We start from the raw sequence: 22,865 nt of genomic DNA, 5'->3' as shown, positions 1-22,865 counted from the left end.
CCAATGGAGCTTTTTGGTAGAAATGTTCCATAATCTTTGTGTCCAATATGGTAGACATTAGTCACACGAGGCTATTGAGCACTTGAGATGTGGCTAGTGTGACAAATGAACTGAATTTAACTTTTTTTTTTTTTCTTTTTTTGAGACAGAGTCTCGCTTTGTTGCCCAGGCTAGAGTGAGTGCCATGGCGTCAACCTAGCTCACAGCAACCTCAAACTCTAGGGCTCAAGCAATCCAATCCTGTCTCAGCCTCCCCAGTAGCTGGAACTACAACCATGCACCACCATGCCTGGCTAATTTTTTCTATATATATATTAGTTGGCCAATTAATTTCTTTCTATTTATAGTAGAGACGAGGTCTCGCTCTTGCTCAGGCTGGTTTTGAACTCCTGACCTCAAGCAATCCACCCGCCTCGGCCTTCCCAGAGTGCTAGGATTACAGGCGTGAGCCACCGCGCCCGGCCTGAATTTAACTTTTAATTTTAATTAATTTAACTTTAAATAACTACACATGGCTATTGACTAGCATATTGGACGGCACAGCTCTGAAGAGTTGAAAGAGAAGAGTTTTTGTTTACCTGTAAAATAGGGATAAAATCTGCCCCACCTACCTCATAAGGTGGTCTGGAGCAAAGATGATGGATGTGAAAGGGCTTTACTCACAAAAGAGATCTGGTGAGACAACAGTGTAAACTGAGTTGGCTTATTTTTATAGCTCTTTGTTAATATTTCTGCTAAATGGCACTTGCCAGGCTGTTTTGATATGATCTGTTTACATTTCTGTGTCTTTCATTTGACCCTGAGCTCTTTGAGAGTAAGAATCAGCAGAACTGTGTCACAGTTGTATCTCCACAGCCAATGGCTGGCACATAGCTTGGTGCTCATGTTCCAGTGAATAAAATGTTTGGAGTCCAGAAGAGATTGCTGGCAGCAGGATTTGAGGTGTGTGGTAAAAGCTGGGTGGGCAGAGAGAAGTCAAGGCAATACAGTGGTGAGACAGAAATTCCCCACTCCAGGCCCATCCAGGGAGAGTAGGCAGCCAATTCCTGATGCCAGGAATGCTTTCAGGCAACAGGGTATTAGGTTTGTGGTAGATTAATTGAGAAACGCTGATCAGAGGAGCAATGATCTACTCAACACATTCTGCTGGTTGAGGAAGGCCAAATTGATCTTATAAATCTCTGCCTAGCCAGGGCTCTGAGGGTGGGTGCTGTGGTTTCCTCTGACTTGATTAATTATGGCCAGGTTGAAGGTGATTCCTCAGGCTCTCTACCCTTCCAGGCTTTTGCTCTTCTGGGGAGTGGAAGAGAAAGCTAGAAACTTTCCAACAGAACTGCGAAGGAGAGAGGGTTTTTTGGTTGTTGTTTATTTATTTAAAAGGAAATTTTACCAGGAAAGGAAGATGGGAGTGGGGATGAAGGGCAGGAAAAAAAAAAAAAAGAATATGAATGTATTTACCACTGAACTATACACTTAAAGATGATCAAGATAGTAAATTATACATGTATATTTTACCTCAAAGAATATAAATGTATTATCACTGAACTGGACACTTAAATATGGTAAATTATATATATGTATTTTACCTCAATTGTAAAAAGAAATTATAAACTTATTTTTGCTCAATTCCAAGAGTAGTACAGGGAAACAGAGAAGATGACCATGATCCCACCACCCTCTCTGATCCCTGGACTTCAAACTTCTCACCTTACAGTGGCCCTTGGTTGGACACCATGTAAATAGTAGCTCTCTGCTTAGGCCCAACCTGGCACACTGGCTTCATCAGCTCAAGAGGCTTGAATTCAGAGCTAGTTTCCCTGAGAAGGTGGTTCTCGGTCAGGGTGTTACTAGACTCTGAGTAAAGGTTTTTCCAAGTTCTTGGTGTTCATTGGGAAAAGAATTTCAGGATGCACCATGTAAGCCAAGCAACCTATAGTTTTATTGAAAGTGAAAGTATGCTCTCAGGAAGAGCAGCAGCACTGGGAGGAAGTGGTTTTAGGTTTTTGTAGTTTTACTATTAGTAATTGAGGGGAAGAATATTCAAGGCCAAGGGATTGGCTTTTACTTAAAATTTGGATAGTAATTCCTAGAATTGGGCTCCCTCCCATTTTCATATATGCTTGTTTCTAAACTGTCATGGTGATTTCAAGGGCAGAGAATTTTAAAAACACAAAGTACATGATATTGCAATTAGCCAAAGTTCATGTAAGGTGACAGAGATGGCCAACAAGCTTGTTGAAGCTGGTTCTTGCCTATGGTTATCAGCTGCTTTTAAGGTTGTTTACTTTTACACCTGTACCCAATCTTTAAGCTCCTGCATCTGGTCTCAGCCCTGTCTCCTAGTCTCCTACTTTAACAAGGGTATGTCTTAATTGGATGAAACTACTATAACAAAATACCGTAGTCTGGGTAATTTATAAACAACAGAAATTTACTACTCAGTTCTAGAGACTGGGGAGTCCAACATCAAGGCACCAATAGATTCAGGGTCTGGTGAGGGCTTGCTCTCTGCTTCAGAGATGGTGCCTTGTTGCTATGGCCTCATGTGGTGGAAGGGGAGATCACTGTGTCCTTCCATGGCAGAAGGGGCAAGCTCCCTTCAACCTGAATCCCATTGTTTACTTTCAAAAAGGTCCAACCTCTTAATACGCACATGGGTATGAGGTTCCAACATATGAATTTTGGGGTGGCATCACCATTCGGACCATTGTAGGATTTTTCAAGGTTTGGAGACTGGGGGGGCACAGAATATCCCCTTCCTACATACCTGAGCTGGTTAGATCTGTCACAAGGAGGAAGACAGGCCCCTGGAAGTGCTAGCAGCTCAGTGTTCAGCTAGACTCTTCTCTTGGCCCATGCATTCATTTATTTATTCTACTGTAAGATTTTTTTTTTTTTTTTTGAGACAATCTCACTTTGTTGCCCAGGCTAGAGTGAGTGTCGTGGCGTCAGCCTAGCTCACAGCAACCTCAAACTCCTGGGCTCAAGCAATCCTGCTGCCTCAGCCTCCCGAGTAGCTGGGACTACAGGCATGCGCCACCATGCCCGGCTAATTTTTTCTCTATATATTAGTTGGCCAATTAATTTCTTTTTATTTATAATAGAAATGGGGTCTCGCTCTTGCTCAGGCTGGTTTTGAACTCCTGACTTTGAGCAATCTGCCCACCTCAGCCTCCCAGAGTGTACCGTAAGATTTGAGCTTATTCTATTTTTAAGGCTCTTACTCTAGTAGCACTTTATTAATATTTTCTTTTATAACTTGTACCAGTCTTGATTATAATTTATATGTTCATTCTGTAATTTGTCATTCATGTAATAGATATTTGTTGAAAATTTATTTATTTTTCGAGACAGTCTCACTCTGTCACCCTGGGTAGAGTGCAGTGGCGTCAGTCTAGCTTATAGCAACGTCAAACTCCTGGACTCAAGCAAGCCTACTGCCTCAGCCTCCTGAGTAGCTGTGACTACAGGTGTGCTGGCTAACTGTTCTATTTTTAGTACAATCCGGGTCTCCCTCTTGCTCAGGCTAGTCTCAAACTCCTGAGCTCAAGCAATCCTCCTGCCTTGGAATCCCACAGTGCTAGAATTATAGGTGTGAGCTACTGCACCCAGCCTGAACATTTATGTGTCCTTACGGTACTAGTCAGTGACACAAACTAGAATTATTCCTGGGTTTAGCTCCTCAACTAGTCTTCTGAGTATCCCAAGGTTAAAAGGAGCTGTTCCCTTTCCCACCCAGTCCCCAGGGAAGTATTTTATCTAGACCCTTTTCATAAACTGGCCTAGGGGCTTTTCCCTCCCTAGGCTACTAACCAAAGTTATGTTCAGTGTCTGTAAAGTCAATTTCCCATCTCCTTGAAGTGAACATAATCAAGAAGGTAAATTGACTGCTAGAAGCTCATATAACACATAGAAAAGGGAAAGAACTCCAGAGATAGATTGATTGTTTGCTATAGGGGAATACCTGTCATTTGGGGAGGTCACTGCTTGTTTGGATTATCCTTTCTTCCACTCATGAATTACCGGGAATCTCTGTGTGGGGGCTCTGAGGGCAGTAGTGCCCATTTTACTGGTCAAGTTAAGCACGTCTAGGCAAAGGGAAGGTCTAACAGGGCGGCATAGTGGAAAGAGAACAGGACTTTGGAAGCACCCAAATCTAGCTTGAATTCCCAGCTTCTATTTCTTCTTTGACTGTATGACCTCACATAAGTCCTTTAAGCTCTTTGAGCCTCAGCTTCCCCACTTATAAAAGGGGATGACCATTCCTCTCGTAGGAAATTATAAGTAAATAAAATGTATATGCAACACCCGGCACATATAAAATTGATACTCAGTGGGTAGAGCAGAATTAGAACTGCAGGTAACCTCTTTATTTTTAAAATAATTGTCAAAAATTTACACAATACATAAGTATAGAAAGTGGGTGACTTACAGATGTCCTATTTTGCATGAATTTTCAAAAATCTATTTATTGCTTGAGACTGTCGGCTTCTGTCCCAAACTGAGTCATAATGGCTTAATTTATTTTTATCCCCCACCCCCACCTTCTCTGGTTTCTTTATGAAGATTCTTCCGCTAGAAAGAAAGTAGGCTTTTGGGAAATCAAAGAAGACTTCAGAAGTTCCTGCTCGCAAGCAAAACTAAGACTAAAGGCATCCTTTCTAGACTTTTCTCACTCTGGCGGAGGGACACAGGGAAAGAAAATGCAAGCGGCCTGCGGAGGGAGACGCTGGCGGGCCGGGTTAAAGGAAGGCGGAGAGAGGCGGGGCTCACGACTCGGAGTGCGGGAAGGGAGCGACGCGGCCACCCGCTGTTCTGGTCAGCCAATTGGGCGAGGCGACGAACGACGTAATAGCCGCGCGCTCGCGGCTTCAGACGGTCGCTACCGCGTTTGCGCAAGGGGAGCTGGTTGCCGCTGCGGCCGCCTGGAATTGTGGGGATTGTGTCTTCCTCTCGGCTGCGGGAAGCCGAAGGTAGGGGCGGTGAGGGCCGCCCGGCCCTGGAGGAGGGCGAGGGGGCTCACGGCGCTGCCTGGGCCTCCTCGCGCCCGCGGCCTCGGCGCCTTCCCAGCAATGTTCTGGGGTCCCCACATATCCCCCCTGGTGTTTCCCAAAAGGGACATCCAAATGGGCCCAGGGCTCTGAGTCAGCCCAAGGCCCGTCTTCCGCACCTTTCCCTCTCAAAACGTCTCCAGTAGTAACTGCTCCGTCGGTAGTAGATGAGGAGTCGAGGCTGCCTTTGGCTCAACAAATGTTTTAGTTTTGTCCCTTTCCCCCCCCCCCCACAGTTTCCGGCATCTCTCCAAAGAAGTGATGGATTAGGTGTTGATCTGCGAGACCGCTGCGTCTCTACCATATGGAATTGTGCCCTACTCCCGTCAACTTCCACTCCCCCGCCCCCATGGAAAACTTGCCTTTAAAGTGAAGTTACAGACCTTGGTGTGTCTCGAATCACCTAGGAAGTTTGTGCATAATTCTTAGAGTCCACCTTCAGGGATTTCACCTAAGGTGGTGGGTGGGCAACTGCAATGCCCACCCCAGGTGGTTCTCACTTAGATGGTCCTAGAATTCTGGATTTGATTATCTGTTTCAGAAGGCAGCAGGGAATGACTTGAGATACTACCCCCCTGGAAGATGGGGGGTTCCAGGTAGGAAAGATTAGGAATCAGGAAATGCCCAACACCTGAGAGGCGGGGGCGCTTCTTTTGCAATGATAGCTTTAAAAATTTATGTTCACTACTCATATGTAACATCAGTTTTCTAATTTTTTAAAATGTCTGGTTTCGATTAAAGCCTAGTTGTCTTTCCCACCTCAATAAACCCAAACAAAACCGCAGACTGCTTTGAGGGAGGGGGTCGAGGGGGAGGTGGTGGGCTGAGTGTTAGATTAGCTTTTGTAGGCAGAGAATGAATTCTCCATATTTGTTAAGAAGCTGATGTGTTCATACACACAAGTGTTTGTGTGAAAGATGGGTTTTTTTGTTTTTTTCTAGCCACTAGACCACCAGGAATGAAAGATGGGGGTATGTAACTGTGTTTTTAGCTCTCACCCTACCCAGAAAAGTTTTTTTCTTTTCTGATAAAAGTATAGCCAGATTTGGGGGTAGGATAAGATTTGATGGAAGCAAGGCTGTAATGATGTTGGGATTTGTATAACATGGGTCAGAACTTGGTCTGTGGGTTCAGTGAAGAACATAGTCTTTGGATTTTTAACATGGTGTTGCCACACCAGATTTATTTTAACCTTTCTTTAAGATGTTTGGTGACTTTAATCTGCTAATTGATAGATGTGCTGTTCTGATAAGATTGGCAATAGAAAAGACTTACTGCCCTCGTTTTGCCCATGATAGAAACGTGGAGTATTTTCGTTGGGTTGTGGCCGCCCAGTAACAAAAAGTTGCCTGGTACTTTGATTCCAGCTTTCTTTCCCTTCCTTGCTGTTTTCTGAAGGCCAGCTATTATTTACTTCTCTGCGGAGGCCAACTTTGAGACCTGTTGTGTTTCAGTGGTAGGAAAAAAGACTAATAAAGTGAAAATGAAAAGTAACTGGAATTTAAAATAGCAAACATGCCACAGTTTAATCCTCCAATGAATATTCTCCTTTAGAGTGGTGTGGGTGGTGGGGGTTGAGGGTGGCTTCATCTAAGTGATATGGGCATTGTTCTAAGCAGTTTTGAAAATCTGGAATTGTTTTCAGACTTTATTTTTGAGACGGGTTTGCTCTGTCACTCTGGCTAGAGTACAGTGAGGTGATCGTAGCTCACTGCAACCTCAAACTCCTGGGCTCAAGTGATCCCCCTGCCTCAGCCTCTTGAGTAGCTGGTTTAAGGTTTTTCAGCGATGGCCTCGAAAAGAAAAGACAGACAGAAAGAGTAGGGGCCAAACCACGTGGCTTTATTATACACTCCTGGACGAGGGCCTCTCTTGGGGCCCCAGAAGTCGCCCCTTTTGAAGGGTCTAAGGCCTTTTATACCCTTTGGGCCTGGGTAGGGACTTTTGGTGGAAGAGCTGGGGATTTTCCATTGTGACCTTGGGTGGTCATTGAGAAATAGGAGGGGCTGGAGGAATTTGTGGAATCCTGGAGCAGAAACGTTCTTATGGGGTGGACATCTGGGTGTGGTTCCTTTAAGCAGGGCCTGGCAGTTTTATCCTTGGGGCGTCTGGTCTCATGAGCCTTTTCTTTTTGATTTAGGGAGAGAGGGCCCGCCACCAGCCTTACAGCTGGTACTACAAGCTTTCCCACTGTACTTAACTAATTTTTCTACTTTTTTGTAGAGATGGTGTCTTGCTCTTGCTCAGACTCAGAGACATTTTTGAACCATGTGAGAGGTCATTGTCATTAATAAATACCATACTTTTTTCTTTTTTTAATCCCAACCGGTGTGGTTAAGCAGCCTTGTTACCTGACTCCTCTTTGGATGAGTTAACAGTTCTATTGAAGTGGACATAATGGATTTTTGGAGTATAGTGAAGATGAATTTTGATTCTGAGTCTACCACTTATTAGACATATGACCTTGGATAAGTTACTGCACCTTCTTAGGCTACATAAAAGTAGGACTAACACTTACTTTGAAGGGTGAATACATAAAGTAATACACTTGAAAGCTCTTGGGACATAGGAATGCACTAAATGTTATCCTCAAAGAATGAGAATTTGCTTTTTTTTTTTTTTTTTAAAGGGTCTTGCTCTGTCATACAGGTTGGATTGCAATGGCTCAATCATAGCTCACTGCAGCCTGAACTCCTGGACTGAAGTGATCCTACCGCCTCAGTCTCTAAGGTGGCTAGGACCACACGTGTGCACCATCACACCCATCTAATTTTTAAATTTTTTTTGTAGAAATGAGGTCTTGCTATGTTGTTTGGGCTGGTCTCAAACTCCTGGCCTCAAGTGATTCCCCTGCCTCAGCCTCCTAAGGTGCTGGAATTATAGGCTTGAGCCATTGTGCCCAGCTAAGATTTGTTATTTTTTAAGTTATTTATTTATTTATTTTTTGGAGACAGAGTCTCACTCTGTTGCCTGTGCCAGAGTGTCGTGGTGTCAGCCTAGCTCAGAGCAACCTCAAATTCCCAGGCTCAAGTAATCCTCTACCTTAGCCTTAGCTGGGACTACAGGCATGCACCACCATGCCCAGATAATTTTTTCTATGTATTTTTAGTTGTCCAATTAATTTCTTTTTATTTTTAGTAGAGATGGGGATCTCGCTCTTGCTGAGGCTGGTTTTTTTTTTTTTTTTTGAGACAGAGTCTTGCTTTGTTGCCCAAACTAGAGTGAGTGCTGTGGCGTCAGGCTAGCTCACAGCAACCTCAAACTCCTGGGCTCAAGCAGTCCTTCTGCCTCAGTCTTCCGAGTAGCTGGGACTACAGGCATGCGCCACCATACCCGGCTAATTTTTTCTATATATATTAGTTGGCCAATTAATTTCTTTCTATTTGTAGTAGAGACGGGTCTTGCTCTTGCTCAGGCTGGTTTCGAACTCCAGCAGTCCTCCTGCTTCGGCCTCCCAGAGTGCTTGGAATACAGGCGTGAGCCACCAGGCCCGGCCCTAGGGCTGGTTTTGAACTCCTGACCTTGAGCGATCTGCCTGCCTTGGCCTCCCTGAGTGCTAGGATTACAGGCGTGAGCCACCCCGCCTGGCCCAAGTTCTCTTTTTCATATGTTTGTGGATTCATACTCAGACCTGCTCATCCTGCCTCCTTTTTCTCATTTTCTGTCCTTTCTTAAGTGAAGTTCTGCTGCAGAGGCTGTCTGCCAGTCTCTTGGAGTAAGCCTCTTTTCAGGATAGCTAATATGAACATTCTTACAATGTTAGCCTGTTGGTCATCTATTCCTTGGGATTTTTCTCTGGGGCTCCAGTTGGTGCTTGGATCACGCTCTGTAGTACAGACATCTCTAACTTCTGGATTTGATGTCAATTTGGAGACCTGTCCTTGTAGAGCTAATCTTTTCTCTTTCTGAGAGAGGATGAATACTTTATCCTTAACTGAGTCAGTGTTAAACTGCAGGCCTTAGTCATCTATAGCAGAGCTTTGTATTTTAATTATATTGATCTAAAAGAGGGAATATCCCGCCCTTTTCTTAATTTACTTTCACCAGAGATTTCACTGCTAAGTAGGGAAGAAGGAGAATAGCCTGTTGCTATTCAGGTGAGGCTTTGAGTAAACCCTGATTCCTAGCATCAGCAATAACTGTGTTTATCTTTGAAACAAAAACCTTGTAAAAGATTTGAGGCTGCTCAGACACATGTAGAGAACCTCATACAATTTTCCTGACTTGTGAGGGGTTAACATCTGGCATTCTCACTTGTACACATTTCTGCCCTGGAGACAGTGAGAATCTGGTAGCAACAGAAAACTATGTTCATCCCAGACTTGGAATTCCTTCAGATTTTGCAGGTCCTACCAAACAAGGGTGTGGTTGTGCTGGCTGGTCATAGCTGCCCTCATCCTTCTAATACTGCTCTTGGCTTTGGCATTGCTCTTGGCAGAGTCAATATATAAGTAACATTCTAGGAGGTCAAAGGCAGAGCGCACTTTCTGAAAACAGGGCTGGGCAATTGGAAAATGCCAGTGTTGCCTCAGGAATGCTACTGAAGTGCCGTAAATCCTTCACCATGATGACCATGTTTCTTTGTGTCACTACATTTGTGAAATGGGAATGTCTTTTCTTTTTTTTTTTTTTTTTGAGACAGAGTCTTGCTTTGTTGCCCAGGCTAGAGTGAGTGCCGTGGCATCAGCCTAGCTCACAGCAACCTCAGACTCCTGGGCTCGAGCAATCCTCCTGCCTCAGCCTCCTGAGTAGCTGGGACTACAGGCATGTGCCACCATGCCCGGCTAATTTTTTCTATGTATATTAGTTGGTTAATTAATTTCTTTCTATTTAGAGTAGAGACGGGGTCTCGCTCTTGCTCAGGCTGGTTTCGAACTCCTGACCTGGAGCAATTTGCCCGCCTCAGCCTCCCAGAGTGTTAGGATTACAGGCGTGAGCCACCGTGCCCGGCCGGGAATGTCTTTATTGATGTCTCCTATGAGAAGTGTGAATAACCATCCTAGTTTGCCCAGGACAGAAGGATTTCCCAGATGTGGGACTTCAAGTGCAAAAACCAGGAAAGTCCAGAGCAAACCAGGACAAGTTGGTCACCCTACCTGTGACCATTATGCAAATTAATGAACATGCTGTCCTTAGGGTTCATCTAAGGAGCAGCCCTTTGGGTTCATCTAATTAAGTATTTTTCAAGCTTTTGTTCATTATCATCTGTGAAGACATTTTTCCCCTAAATTTCCACTCCTCTATGGAATCTTTTCTCCCCCTCCCCTCCCCCCTCTCCCCTCTCTTTGCCCCGCCCCTCCCCTCTCCTCTATGCCCCTCCCCTCCCCTCCCCTCCCCTCCCCTGAGACAGGGTCTCGCTCCATCACCCTGGCTAGAGTGCAGTGGTGTCATCGTAGCTCACTGCAACCTCAAACTCCTGGGCTCAAGCAATTCTCTTACTTCACCCTCCTAACTAGCTAGGACTACAGGTGCACACTAACACAGCTGGCTACTTTTCTTTTACGTTTTTGTAGAGATGGGTGTTTTGCTGTTGCTCAGATTGGTCTCAAACTCCTGGCCTCAAGCAATCCTCCCACTTTGGCCTCTCAAAGTGCTAGGATTACAGGTGTGAGCCATTGCACCTGGCCCCTTATGGAATTTTAATACCACAGATATGCCATGTATCTTTTTATATACTGTGCCCTTTGGATGACCAGAAGCCATTGTAATATCCAAGATTTTTCTTCCGTAAGAATCAGTTTTCACTCCCTTCATGGTGATACTGCATCCATTGAAAATGCATGGTCTCATCCAATATTCTTTTTCCAACGTAGTCATCAAGGTTTGTTTTCTGTCTAGAAGACACAGCTATTTACCACAAGCTTTTTCAGTGCCTCAAACACCAAACTAGTAAAAACAGAGGAACACTATCTCATTTGATCTAAACGCCAAACCACAGCAATTACCAGCATAGAAGAAGACTTCTGTGACCAAATGTAGGAGTTTTTCCACACACACCAAGCAGCAGACACCAACTGGGTATTCTCTAATTCAATTCTGACACTGTCTCCCTGGAGATGTCAGATCCCACAGGGTGAAGACTCAGTTCCCCAAAACTGCACCCCCCTTGGGACACTAATTGCAAGTCTGGGCCTCCAGAACTTCTTACTGACCAGTTTCAAGTTAGGATTTCCACAACCCCTTCTTTGGGTTCTATTAATTTGCTGGAGTGGCTCACAGAACTAAGGGAAACATGTTTATTGGTTTATTATAAAGGATATTACAAAGGATACAGACAAAGGGATGCATAGGGTGAGGTATGGGAGAAGAGGCATGGAGCTCCCATGCCTCCCTCCCTGGGTGCACCATCCTCTAGGAAAAGGGTTCACAACTAGAGTCTAGAAGCTCTCTGAACCAGCCCTGTTGGGTTTTTGTGGACAACCATGAGAAAAGTAATTAGCCTTCAGGTTATGGGGTGAGACCCTTCTGGAATGAGGGTCATATGACCCACAGTCAGAAAGGATAAGGAAGCAAGAGAGAATGTTTCCTGAGACCTGCTCCTGAGCCCTAACACACCTAACGCTGTAACAAAAGACTGTGGCAAAAGCCTATAGCAATGGGAGTTAAGAGCTAGGAACCATGGAGTAAAACATGTATGTATATATCATAACACCACAAACCTGGTGAACTTCTTAGTCATTAGATGCTTGTGAACATAAGTGTTAGTAAGAATATTACTGTGTTGCTTGTTTGTATTTCCTTTTTTTTTTTTTTTTTTGAGGGTCTCTGCTGCCCATGCTGGAGTATAGTGGCATCGTCATAGCTCACTGCAACCTCAAAGTTGCTTGAGCCCAGGAGTTTGAGGTTGCAGTGAGCTATGATGAAACCATTGTACTCTAGCCTGGGTGACAGAGCAAGACCTTGACTCAAAACAAAAAACTCCTCGGCTCAAATGATCTTCTTGCCTCAGCCTTGCGAGTAGATGGGACTACAGGCACATTTTACCATGCCCAGCTAGTTTTTGTTTTTGTTTTTTGAGACAGAGTCTCGCTTTGTTGCCCAGGCTAGAGTGAGTGCCGTGGCGTCAGCCTAGCTCACAGCAACCTCAATCTCCTGGGCTCAAGCAAACCTTCTGTCTCAGCCTCCCGAGTAGCTGGGACTACAGGCATGCGCCACCATGCCCAGCTAATTTTTTCCCCTATATATTAGTTGGCCAATTAATTTCATTCTATTTATAGTAGAGACGGGGTCTCGTTCTTGTTCAGGCTGTTCGGACTCCTGACCTCGAGCAATCCACCAGCCTCGGCCTCCCAGAGTGCTAGGATTACAGGCGTGAGCCCAGCTAGTTTTTGTAGCCTTTGTAGAGACAAAGTCTTGCTGTTTTGCTCAGGCTGGTCTTGAACTCCTGGCTTCAGGTGATCCTCCTGCCTCAGCCTCCCAAAGTGCTAGAATTACAGGTGTGAGCCACCATGCCTGGCTAGTAGACTTTAAACGAACATTTCTTTACCTCTGGGAATAGGCTCATGCTTAAATGGCTTTAATTTCTAGAAGTTCCCAAGGGGGGCAGTAGCCATCTGACTAAACTCTAGAAAACTAGCAGGCTTTGGCCGGGTGCGGTGTCTCACGCCTGTAATCCTAGCACTCTGGGAGGCCGAGGTAGGAGGATTGCTTGAGCCTGGGAGTTTGACGTTGCTATGAGCTAGGCTGATGCCACGGCACTCACTGTAGCCTGGGCAACAAAGTGAGATTCTGTCTCAAAAAAAAAAAAAAAAAAGAAAGAAAAAAAAACCTAGCAGGCTTTAGTGCGACAGTCAATATAGACAAGATTGATTGCATGCTTTGAGTGCAGTGTGTAGTAGGTATTGGAAGTGTAAGGGGCAAGCTCTGTAGCAAGGTGTTTAAGGTCAACTTTGTGCTCCCCTAACTCTCAGTTTCATATGAGTTGAGTTTGATTTTATTCTGGAAGTAAAGTCTCCATCCTTGGGCCTAGCTGCTAAAGTCTAAAGTAATGGCATTTTGGGCTGGAAGAGATCATTCTAGAGGTCTTTATTTCCTTGCAAACATCAGAGTTGGCTGTTTATGGTTCCTTGGGTGAGTGAAGAGTCAGGAGGTACCCTTGCAGTTCTGTCACTACCCAATGCCTCAATTTTGCATTCAGTGGGCTCTTATTTTACTGATGATAAAACTGAACCCCAGAAAAGTGAAGTGGGCCACATACCTTTTTTAGGCCACACACATAATAGTGGGATTCTAGTGTTAATTAGAGCTGGGACACAAGACAAGGGGCTCACATTGGGTGGCCATAGAAGTTGTTAGAATTGTTTAAACCATTGTAAAGATGCAAGAACCTTTTGTAGTTAAAAATCTCCAGGGAAGGAGAATACCCTGCCTTCACTTACTACCTTGTATATTATCTTAAAACCTCACTGGTGAGAGTTTTGGCTGTCATGCTATTTTTTTCCTGCTACTCATGTTGAAGTGTGTTTCCTTTTGTTCCCACTTCAAAGGAAATACATTTGAAGTCTTCCCCTGTCTCAGAAACAAGTAAATAGTACTCAGGCCATACTACCGTATTTTCTGTATGTAAAGATTGGAGCTGGATGTACCAATAGACCTTATGTAGTTACCCAAGAAAACCTTTAATACATCTCTAAAAGGAAGAAGGAATGAATGTATGTCAGAGTGGTTTGAAAACACTTTGGAGTCAGACTCACTTGGGTTTATATTCTCCTCTCTACTTACTAGCTGTCAGTTTGTAAGTGAGGTACTTATTTTCTCTAAGCCTTAGTTTCATGATCTGTAGAATGAAATAGTAATCCCTATTTTTGTAGCTGTCTTAAGAGTTGAGAGAATATGTATGGTAAGTGCTTCCTCTCGCCCAGTGTAAATGCTCTATATCATCATCATCATCAACAGTGACAATAGTTTCTAGTTCCTGGCCCAAGACTTGGTTTGAGGATAGGTTATGGCAGCCAAGCAAGTTTCATTTTAGCCGTCACATCATTGTCGTCTTTGTTGGTTGGTTTATTATTCACATCAACAGTTATAGCTAGTTCATGCTGAATGACTAAAAGTTGAGAATAGCAAGGAAACTTGCAGCTTCTCTGCCATTTGGGCTCAGTTCTCACCTTTTCAGGTTTTCTCTAAGGAGGTACCTGAGCCAGCAGTGCCTATTTCCTGGGCAGTGTCTGACTTGGGGATTTTACTGGAGTAGGGCTAGCTGGTCGAGAGCCTGCCTGGGTCCCTCAGGCAGTGTGTTCTCCTTGTCTTTTGCTTTCTGCTCTTCAGCCAGACATGAAGCAATTAGCTCATTAAGGGAACTTTCACTTTTGTCCTGGCTTTCTTCTTATTTTTATGCCCATTTCTGATCCTTGGGCAAGGTCAGGGAGTCACAGACAAATACACTGACCTGGATTTTGTGCTCAAGTTGACTCTTTCCCTTTGAGATTTACAACCTGTTCAGTGTAACAATAGGAGTAGGGCAAGAGCCCCTGAAGCCACTCTCATTATTTTGGTCTCAAGCTGAGTTTTAAAAAATATGAGCACTATAACTATGGCCTTTGCCTTACTTCTCTGAATGAAACAAGGTAAAAATTTACTATTTGGGGGGAGGGCCAATCTGAATTGGTAAAAATAATAGGAATTAGAGTATTTTCATGGAAATATCGTTTGGCAAGCCTCTGCAGCATCTTTCTTACATAGTCTGATTGCTTCCCTGGTTTCCTATTACTGTGCTCCTGGGTTATTGCGGAAGCCGCCTCCTATCTAGCTTTAGCTTCCTCCAGGACATTGTATACCTCTGCCACTTTGGGTCTTCCTATATACAGTGCTAATCAGAATACTTATGCTTGGAAGCCTTTAATGGCACACACTTGGTTGCTGAATAAATTCCAAATGTATCAGCTTGTCTCAGTATTCCAAACCTATGGCAGTGCATCTCTGTCCTACCACTTTAATTGTATCCTGTACCATCACCCACATGTACCCCTTACCCTGATAAACCAGTCCGTGTGGTCCTCTAAGCATGCCTCATGTTTGTGTTCTTGCCAGTTCTTTTGTGCAGAGTACTCTCTCCTTAGTTCCCTACTTTATGTTGCAGAGCTACCCTCTTCAGTGAGCCTTACCTGGTACATTCTCATCCGTGTCCCCATAGCAACACCTTAAGTATAGAATTGAGCATCCTTTATTTTGGCTAGTTGTTTTCTTTTATATGAACTTCTCAAGGCCATGGGCTATGCGTTTCTTATTATGTGTTTATTATGTGTTTCTTAGTATTATTATTATGTGTTTCTTAGTATTAATATAATGCTCAGTGTAGCACGGATACCATGAATGGTTATTGAATGGATGAATACATGAAAACCTGAGAAATGATAACAATCCTGTTGAAATCCTACTTCTTCCCTGATTCCCAGCCATGGGAATTCAGCATGCTCCACTCCCAGAGCCCTTTTGTACCTGAAGGAGTTCTGTTTCTTAGAGTAAGCCTTATGTACTCAACTGGATTTAGAAAGTCTTACAGGGCAAAAACTGCCCTCATTCCTTTTTGTATAACTAGCTCCCAGCACAGTTTCTGGCAAGGACACCCCATAGAGGGTGTTCAGTAAATGGTTGTGAATTTAAGAGTCTTTTTGGTCAACTGATGTACCGGCCAGTTGTTTAGCCTCCTTTGTCACTCACTGGCTGGGGGTCACCAACTCACATGTTTTCAAGGCCAGGTAGGGAACAGAAAGTCAGTAGAGAATGGTGGGCCTGTGTGAAACTGGAGTGGTCGTGTGCATGAGGGTCAGCTGCTACTCAGTCTGTCATTGTCATGGGTGAATGTGACTCTGGTGGCCTCATCATTTCATGTTATGCGATGCCAGATATCCAGATTTTTATGTGAAATCCCCAGGGATTATATGAAAGCACATTTGTGGTCCAGGTTTGACCTATATAGCTTACATGTGTGACCTTTAGGTAGAGCCTGGAGTTTCACACATTTAAGTTTCTCGTGGAAGAATAAAGGGAGGGGAGGACATAACCTGAAAACTTTTGAGAGAGTTTTATTGAAAGCCTAGCTTTGGTTAGGATTATCCTATAATTTTCTTTTCTTTTTCTTTTTTTTTTTTTTGAGACAGAGTCTCACTTTGTTGCTCAGGCTAGAGTCTCACTTTTGTTGCCGTGGCGTCAGCCTAGCTCACAGCAACCTCAAACTCCTGGGCTGAAGTGATCCTTCTGCCTCAGCCTCCTGAGTAGCTGGGACTACAGGCATGCACCACCATGCCCAGCTAATTTTTTGTATATATATTTTTAGTTGGTCACTTAATTTCTTTCTATTTTTAGTAGAGACAGGATCTCGCTCAGGCTGGTTTCGAACTCCTGACCTCAAACAATCTGCCCACCTCAGCCTGGGATCGAATGTGGGCCCTCATATGTGCAAGGCATGTGCTCTAACACTGAGCTACATCCCCTGACGCTCAGGCTGGTCGTGAACTCCTAAGCTCAAGCAATCCTAGCACTCTGGGAGGCTGAGGCAGCAATCCTCCTGCCCTGGCCTCCCAGAGTGCAAGGATTACAAGCGTGAGCCACCACGCCCAGCCTATCCTATGATTTTTCTATGGCTATTGACTTAGTCTCTTGGGCTCAGTCCTGTAGAACATCATCTGTGATCTGGGCTTTATCCTGTCTTATACTCTGATTTCACTGGGCTACGAAAAGCAACTTTTGTCGCTTGAAAGATGGTGATCCAAGGACTTCTATAATTTTTGCCCTTTTGCCCAGCCTTATCTCTGCAGCTCAGGACAAGAGGCAGAAACTGACCTTGTATAGGATTCCATCATAGGTCCCACACCCGTGCACTCATAATGGGACCTTTTAGAAAAGAAATGCTGATTAACCTAACATGCACGGCTTTGAGATGTGGGAGGAAACCATAGTACCCAGAAAAAACCCATGTAGTCATGGGGAGAATGATCAAACTCCAGAGGCAGTGGCCTTAGCTGGGAATTGATTTTTTTTTTCTCATAAACATTATAAGGAAATGATTTTAAATGAAATGAAATGACGTTATTTGAGGACCTGCTGTATTATTATTTTTTAATGTACCTGAGCAGACCCATGTGTAGTTTCCTCTTCAAATTTCACTCTGTCTTTACTCTTGTAATGTGAGTTTCTCTGTGAACACCCGGACCCAGTTACTATAGACTGACTCTCAGAGGTGACAGTTTTACCTCTCTCTACTCCCTAGACGTGTCTTAGGGTTTTTCACCCAGGGGTCTTTGGAATAACAATTAGGACTAAAGTATACTGAACATTTTACTGTTTTCAAATTTTACTCTTTACTGTTTTAAAAGGGCTTACAAATATAATATATTAATACTATATTTTCTGATCCTTACACTATCTCCATTTTATGGTGGTGAAAATATTGAGGTTAGGAGAGTCTAAATGACTTATTTGGGCCATACAGCTAGTCAGGGAAGAGCTATGACTAATCCAGGTAGCCTACCTCATGTTCATACACCTTGGCTCTTAATTCTTATGTCAGTGAAGTAGTCCTTTTTGGAATTCTCTTACCTGTTTCCAGAGCTGTTTCAGTGGGGTCAGGAGTGGAGCTGTGGTGATCCCTCTTTTGGTTTGAGTCTGCCCCGCTTAAGGACTCTCGGTTGCGTAAGTCTGTCTTCTCTGGAATAAAGGGGTCTGTAGTAAGTTTCTCCATGTTCTGGATGGAGTAAACTAAAGCTCCCGTGGGGCAATACCTTTTAGGAGACTTTGAATTGACAGTCTGTTTTCCCATTCTTTGCTGAGAATTATTGCTGCTATTAGGCAGAGGGCTTTGTTTCCAGGTTACAAATCTTTTTAGCAAAGAAGTAAATGTGGAATAGAATTGGAAGGACTCGTGTAGTCCTTGGATATAATTTAATGCTCCACCTCCCAGAGAAGAGAGTAAACATTGTAAAGTGTGCAAGATGGGTTTGGATTAATATCCTGACAGCATATGGCTTGGCATGTAGGGCATTCCTTGGAGACCCTCTTCACCATACACAGCCTGCCTTTGCCGGGTGGCCCCTTCCCACAGGTCTTCCCAGCAGCTGTTGTGCACCTGGGTAAATCATCAGCTTCCCCATGCTTTGAAAAAACCCATTTTAACTGATGAAAGCCCTCATCCAGGAGGCGAAATAAACAACCTTCAAAGTGTGTTTTAGTACTATTTAGCTTCCCCTGAGTTTGTCCAGGGTATCCACCTCCATTAGGAACACTGGCTGATCCTCACCTCTGGTCTCTTTTGAATACAACATTGAAAATCACCTTGCCCTTTCTACTCTACTGCTCCTGACGTCACGGGTGTGGAAGGTATCTGGAAGCTCCAGGGGGGCAGCAAGCACTATGGGGGGAAAGCTCATTTGCTTCTAAGTATGCAGCAGAAATCCTTGGCTTTTTACCTCTGCTATTTCTACTTAAATCAGAATTTAAAGCCTTTAGAGAAAATTTTATGCATTGCTCACACAGCTCAGGGTGGGAAAGGCTCCTTGGTAATCACTGAGAACTTGTGAGGGGCATGTAGAGATTATGCTCAGGTTCTCTCCTCACCCAGACCTGACCTATGCCGTGCCAAAGAGAGTTGTCTTAGAAAGAGGTGCCAGCTGATGATTTTGTCAGGGCCTCACTGGTAGGCAGCTTTGCAGGCCTGGGACCCCAGCTAGTTCATCTTGGTTTAAGTTCCAAGGGTCTGTCTCAGGCAAATGAAATTCATAGGAGACCATCAAGCCACAGTTCCCCTTAGCTAATTAACTCAAAGAAACATGACTACCAGTTTGATTTGTATGGATGTGTAAGAACAGTCTCTCCTCCATAGGAATGGTTAGCTGGGAAGCCAGTTCCTCTGGAGGAAACCAAGGCAAAGTATGGTGGAAAGCTTTTGGGTCATAGCATCAGACACACGCAGATTTAAATCATGTACTAGCTGTGAGACTTCAGAGGAGTTATATAACCTGTCTGCTCCTGTTTCCTCATCTGTAAACCCCCCCTGGGGTTTTCATATACATACATATTAAGCACTCAATAAATGTTTTGTCCCACTTGTTCTGCTCTCTCCTTTCCTATCCTCTTCTTTCCTCCCCACATTGTCCTTTTGGGGCTATATCTGTAATATGACCAAAATATACTTGTCAGCCTCTTAGCATGTACTAGGGTTAGTACTTGGTATTTTTATTCTCTAGATTCTCTTTTATATATTAATATTTTTGTATACCATGGTTCTTCTGTTACCACACGTTATAGTGAAAACAACTGTTAATAGATTCTAGCTCTCATCAGTCAGTTCCAACCAAGGGTTCTTTCTGGTTACCATTCAATCCACAGTTATTTGCTGAGTGCTCTGCCTGTACCAGGACCTGCTCGGTCATGGAAATATAGCAGTGAATGAGACGTGGTCCCTGCCTTCAGTAGCAACCTCTCCAAACCCTTCCTAAGGTAGGTTACTTCTGTGGATATCTGGTTCTGTTCATTCTCTGTTGCTTCATGTTAATTTCCTCTGAGGGGGCAGTCGTCTTCTTAGACCTAGGGAAGAGTGTCTCTTTGTGCTACATGGTCCTTGCCTGCTGGCTTGCCTGCTCCCAAGCGATGAGAGCAGTGTGCTGAGGCTGAAGGAGAAAGCCCCACAGGCTACTACTGCCTCAGCCACACATGTCCCAGGAGCCTGTGCTTGGCACTCCTGAATGTTCCTTTTCTCCTTGCACACAGATTATAATGTTCTGGTAATTTAGATTCAAATAACCTTCCGCCCCTCTCCCCACCTTAAACAAAAAAAGAAGCCCTGTGTTACAGGGTAGAGAACAAAGCAGGCCAGCCCTGGTCTCCTGGCATGGTTTGTTTTATCATGTGTGTTTTTTTTTTTTTTTTTAATATAGCCTCACTCTTGGTTGCCTTTAATAGGACTAATGTGTAATTTGGGCATATTGATATTCTGCAGTCATAGACTCTCACATCTTTCTTCTTTGTCATTAATAGTGTGACAGGTAGATTCAGAGGCTTTGACTGACACTGACTTCTCTGCTTTAGCCTCCAGACTCCATCCTGTGCCCAAGTGGGCCCTGCATAAAGAAGACCTAGCAGCTAGGATGATGATTTCTCAGCTTCAAAATAGGAGCTGGAGACAGCCCTCTGCTCCCTCCTGCTCTCCTTTTTGCCAATTTTACCAGCAGTTGCCAAGAAGTATGTGTGGGGAAGCAGGCAGAATAGCTCTCTGGGAACCATTCATTTGAGAACTCCCAGTGGAGAAATGCATTTTTCTGTCCTCCTCCTCTTGCTGTGATGTGGGACATTGTGATTTGGTACTGCTTGTCCTTCTGCAATACTGAGTATGACTGTGTATGACTCCTCCAGTCCTATTAGGGTTTTCAACAATAAATTACTTTCTGGGTGGTGTTTCCCCTAAATTCCATTACCTTCCTGGGAGGGCGGGGAAGTGTGTTGACAATTAGGGACCTATTTGAGCCTCAGTTTCTGGCACTGTGACCACTGGAGGCATGGTGGGTGAATCCAGATGAGCCATGTTTCCCACTGCTTCTGGGGCTAGGCATTTGCTGCAGTTGGATTTAGCGTTAAGAGTTACTAGACTCTTAACTAGAGGCTTGGTTGGAAAGAAGAGAGCAGTGCATAATTATTGCTTATGTACCAGTTAAACCTATCAGCCAACAGATGTCAAGTGCAGGAAAAAAGTGCAATAATGTTATTATAATGGCATAATAGTTATCATTATAATAATCAGCTGGCATGGCTTTTGATAAGAGGCAGATCCTGAAATGAGTGCAGGGGGAAGGGTTAACCTTGAACTGTAGCACAATGAATGCTTAACCTTGTAGGACATACTGTGTGGATGATTCAGGTATGGAGTTGCTGCCTTCTCTACATAGCTAGAGAAGTTATGGAGACTTCAGCTAGGATTGTCTGCCTGCAGGTACTGTCTTTCTGATGGTGTGCTCCATCACACTGTGCTTTGATTTAAGGTGCTCTGGCCTGCAGGATTATCATCCTGGTGCCTGACAGCAGTGGGTTCTAGGAGAAACAGAGACTTCATCTCTATAGGCTCATTTTGGATTTTCATAAAACCCAGCCACATCCCCATAGCTACAATTGATGAACTCCACTCCCTACAGCACACTGTGCTTTATACCTAGGAAGTGGCATCTCAGTTTTGTACATACCAATTGTGGTGGGCTGTGCTCAAAGAATACAGGCTTTTCTTTCCCAGAGAGCTTTCCAGGAGCTATGTTCTCTATTCTGGCTTAAGAAGGTGGTGGTGAAGGGGTGTGGAGCAGAGTGGTTCTTGTAGATGACCCACAAAGGCAGCATTGGGGTAGGAGAAAAGAGTCTTTGATTCAGGCAGACTTGTGTTTGACTCTGTTTTTTTGAGATAGGGTCTCGCTTTGTTGCTTGGCTAGAATGCAGTGGCATGATTAAAACTCACTGCAACCTCAAATGCCTAGGCTCAAGGGATCCTCCTCCCTCAGCCTCCTGAGTAGCTGGGACTACAAGTGTGCATTACCACACCCAGATAATTTTTTTTTTGTTTTTAAGAGATGGGATCTCGCTGTATTGCTCAGGATGGTTTTGAACTCCTGGACTCAAGCAATCCTCCTACCTAGGATTACAGGTGTGAACCACTGTGCCTGGCCTGGGTTTGACTCTTGACCTTGCCATTCTGTAGTTGTTAGACAAGTTGACTAACTTCACTGAGTATCAGCTACCCATCTGTGTATATATTCATCTATTTCTCATTTCTTTTTCTTTCTTTCTTTCTTTTTTTTCTTTGAGACAGAATCTTACTCTGTTGCCGTGGCGTCAGCTTAGTTCATAGCAACCTCAAAGTCCTGGGCTCAAGTGATCCTTCTGCCTCAGCCTCCCAAGTAGCTGGGACTACAGGCGTGCACCACCATGCACGGCTAATTTTTTCTATATATTTTTATATAGATGGCCAATAAATAGCCAATTAATTTCTTTCTATTTTTTTTAGTAGAGATGGGGGTCTCACTCTTGCTTAGGCTGGTTTTGAACTTCTGACTGTGAGCTGTCCAGCCACCTCAGCCTCCCAGAGTGCTAGGATTATAGGTGTGAGCCACCGTGCCTGGCCATTTTCATTTATTTTTCACCGACAGCCCTGTCTACAAGTACCTGTCCCTAAGTGGTTTTCCATAAATACTTCTGCTTCCCCTTCACCCCCACTTGTCTACCCTAAAGAACTGTATGGCAGAGAGAAGATCCTTCTGCTTCTGTGGGGGTGGCGGTGGAATTTTGGCCTCAGTTAGAATTTTATGTGATCTTCTTTAGCTGCTGATACTAATTTTCTGAGCCATAATCTATAGACCTCCTCTGATGCTGCCTCATCACGGGAGACTGTGTTATTTTATGTTTGGGTACATCTCTGCTTTATCCAAGGAGTAAAAGAAGGTTTAAAATTCTTCCAGAGAATGGTATACCTATTTCTGCCTCAGACCCCTATAGCCTTGCCTCCTTTTCCTTTTTGCTTTGAGTGGGTCACTTTGGAGGCACCCCCTACCCTAGAGATCATTTCTTACAGGGGCTGTTGGTTGTTTGGTTCTGTGTCTTTAGTGGTAGAGATTTCTGTGGGTTTTTTTTGTTTTGTTTTGTTTTTGTTTTTGTGTTTTTATCTCCTTGGGCTTTTGCTATGGACTTTTATTTTGGAAGCCTGGAGCACTCAGACAAGGTGATATGTTTTTAGACTACTTTTGGCTGTAGGCCAGCTTATCACTATGGCTACCACTGCCTGAAGAATGGCAAGCCATAGAAAGAAACTTCTGGAAGAAATTTGGGAAAGAGCAATGTGGGTAAGGG

The 22,865-nt window shown here is 44.1% G+C and overlaps 1 protein-coding gene across 3 annotated transcripts in view; it reads left to right on the top strand.

Annotated features, from left to right (window-relative positions):
• Positions 1-4,805: 4,805 nt before the first annotated feature.
• The window catches only part of SIL1 (SIL1 nucleotide exchange factor), a 217,325-nt gene continuing 199,265 nt past the window's right edge, over positions 4,806-22,865 (top strand). The window contains exons 1-2 of one of the 3 annotated variants that reach the window (XM_012748804.3): positions 4,812-4,973; positions 19,374-19,484. The gene's annotated coding sequence lies outside the window, so the exon portion shown is untranslated. Of the gene's footprint in view, positions 4,974-19,373; positions 19,485-22,865 lie in introns of all 3 variants that reach the window. The other 2 variants (XM_075996096.1, XM_012748803.2) reach the window with 2 other exon arrangements.

This window comes from Microcebus murinus, chromosome 21 (assembly GCF_040939455.1).
Source record: "Microcebus murinus isolate Inina chromosome 21, M.murinus_Inina_mat1.0, whole genome shotgun sequence".
NCBI classification, from domain to species: domain Eukaryota; kingdom Metazoa; phylum Chordata; class Mammalia; order Primates; family Cheirogaleidae; genus Microcebus; species Microcebus murinus.
The sequence above is the reverse complement of the archived record's forward strand: the minus strand, read 5'-3'. Positions and strand labels throughout refer to the sequence as shown.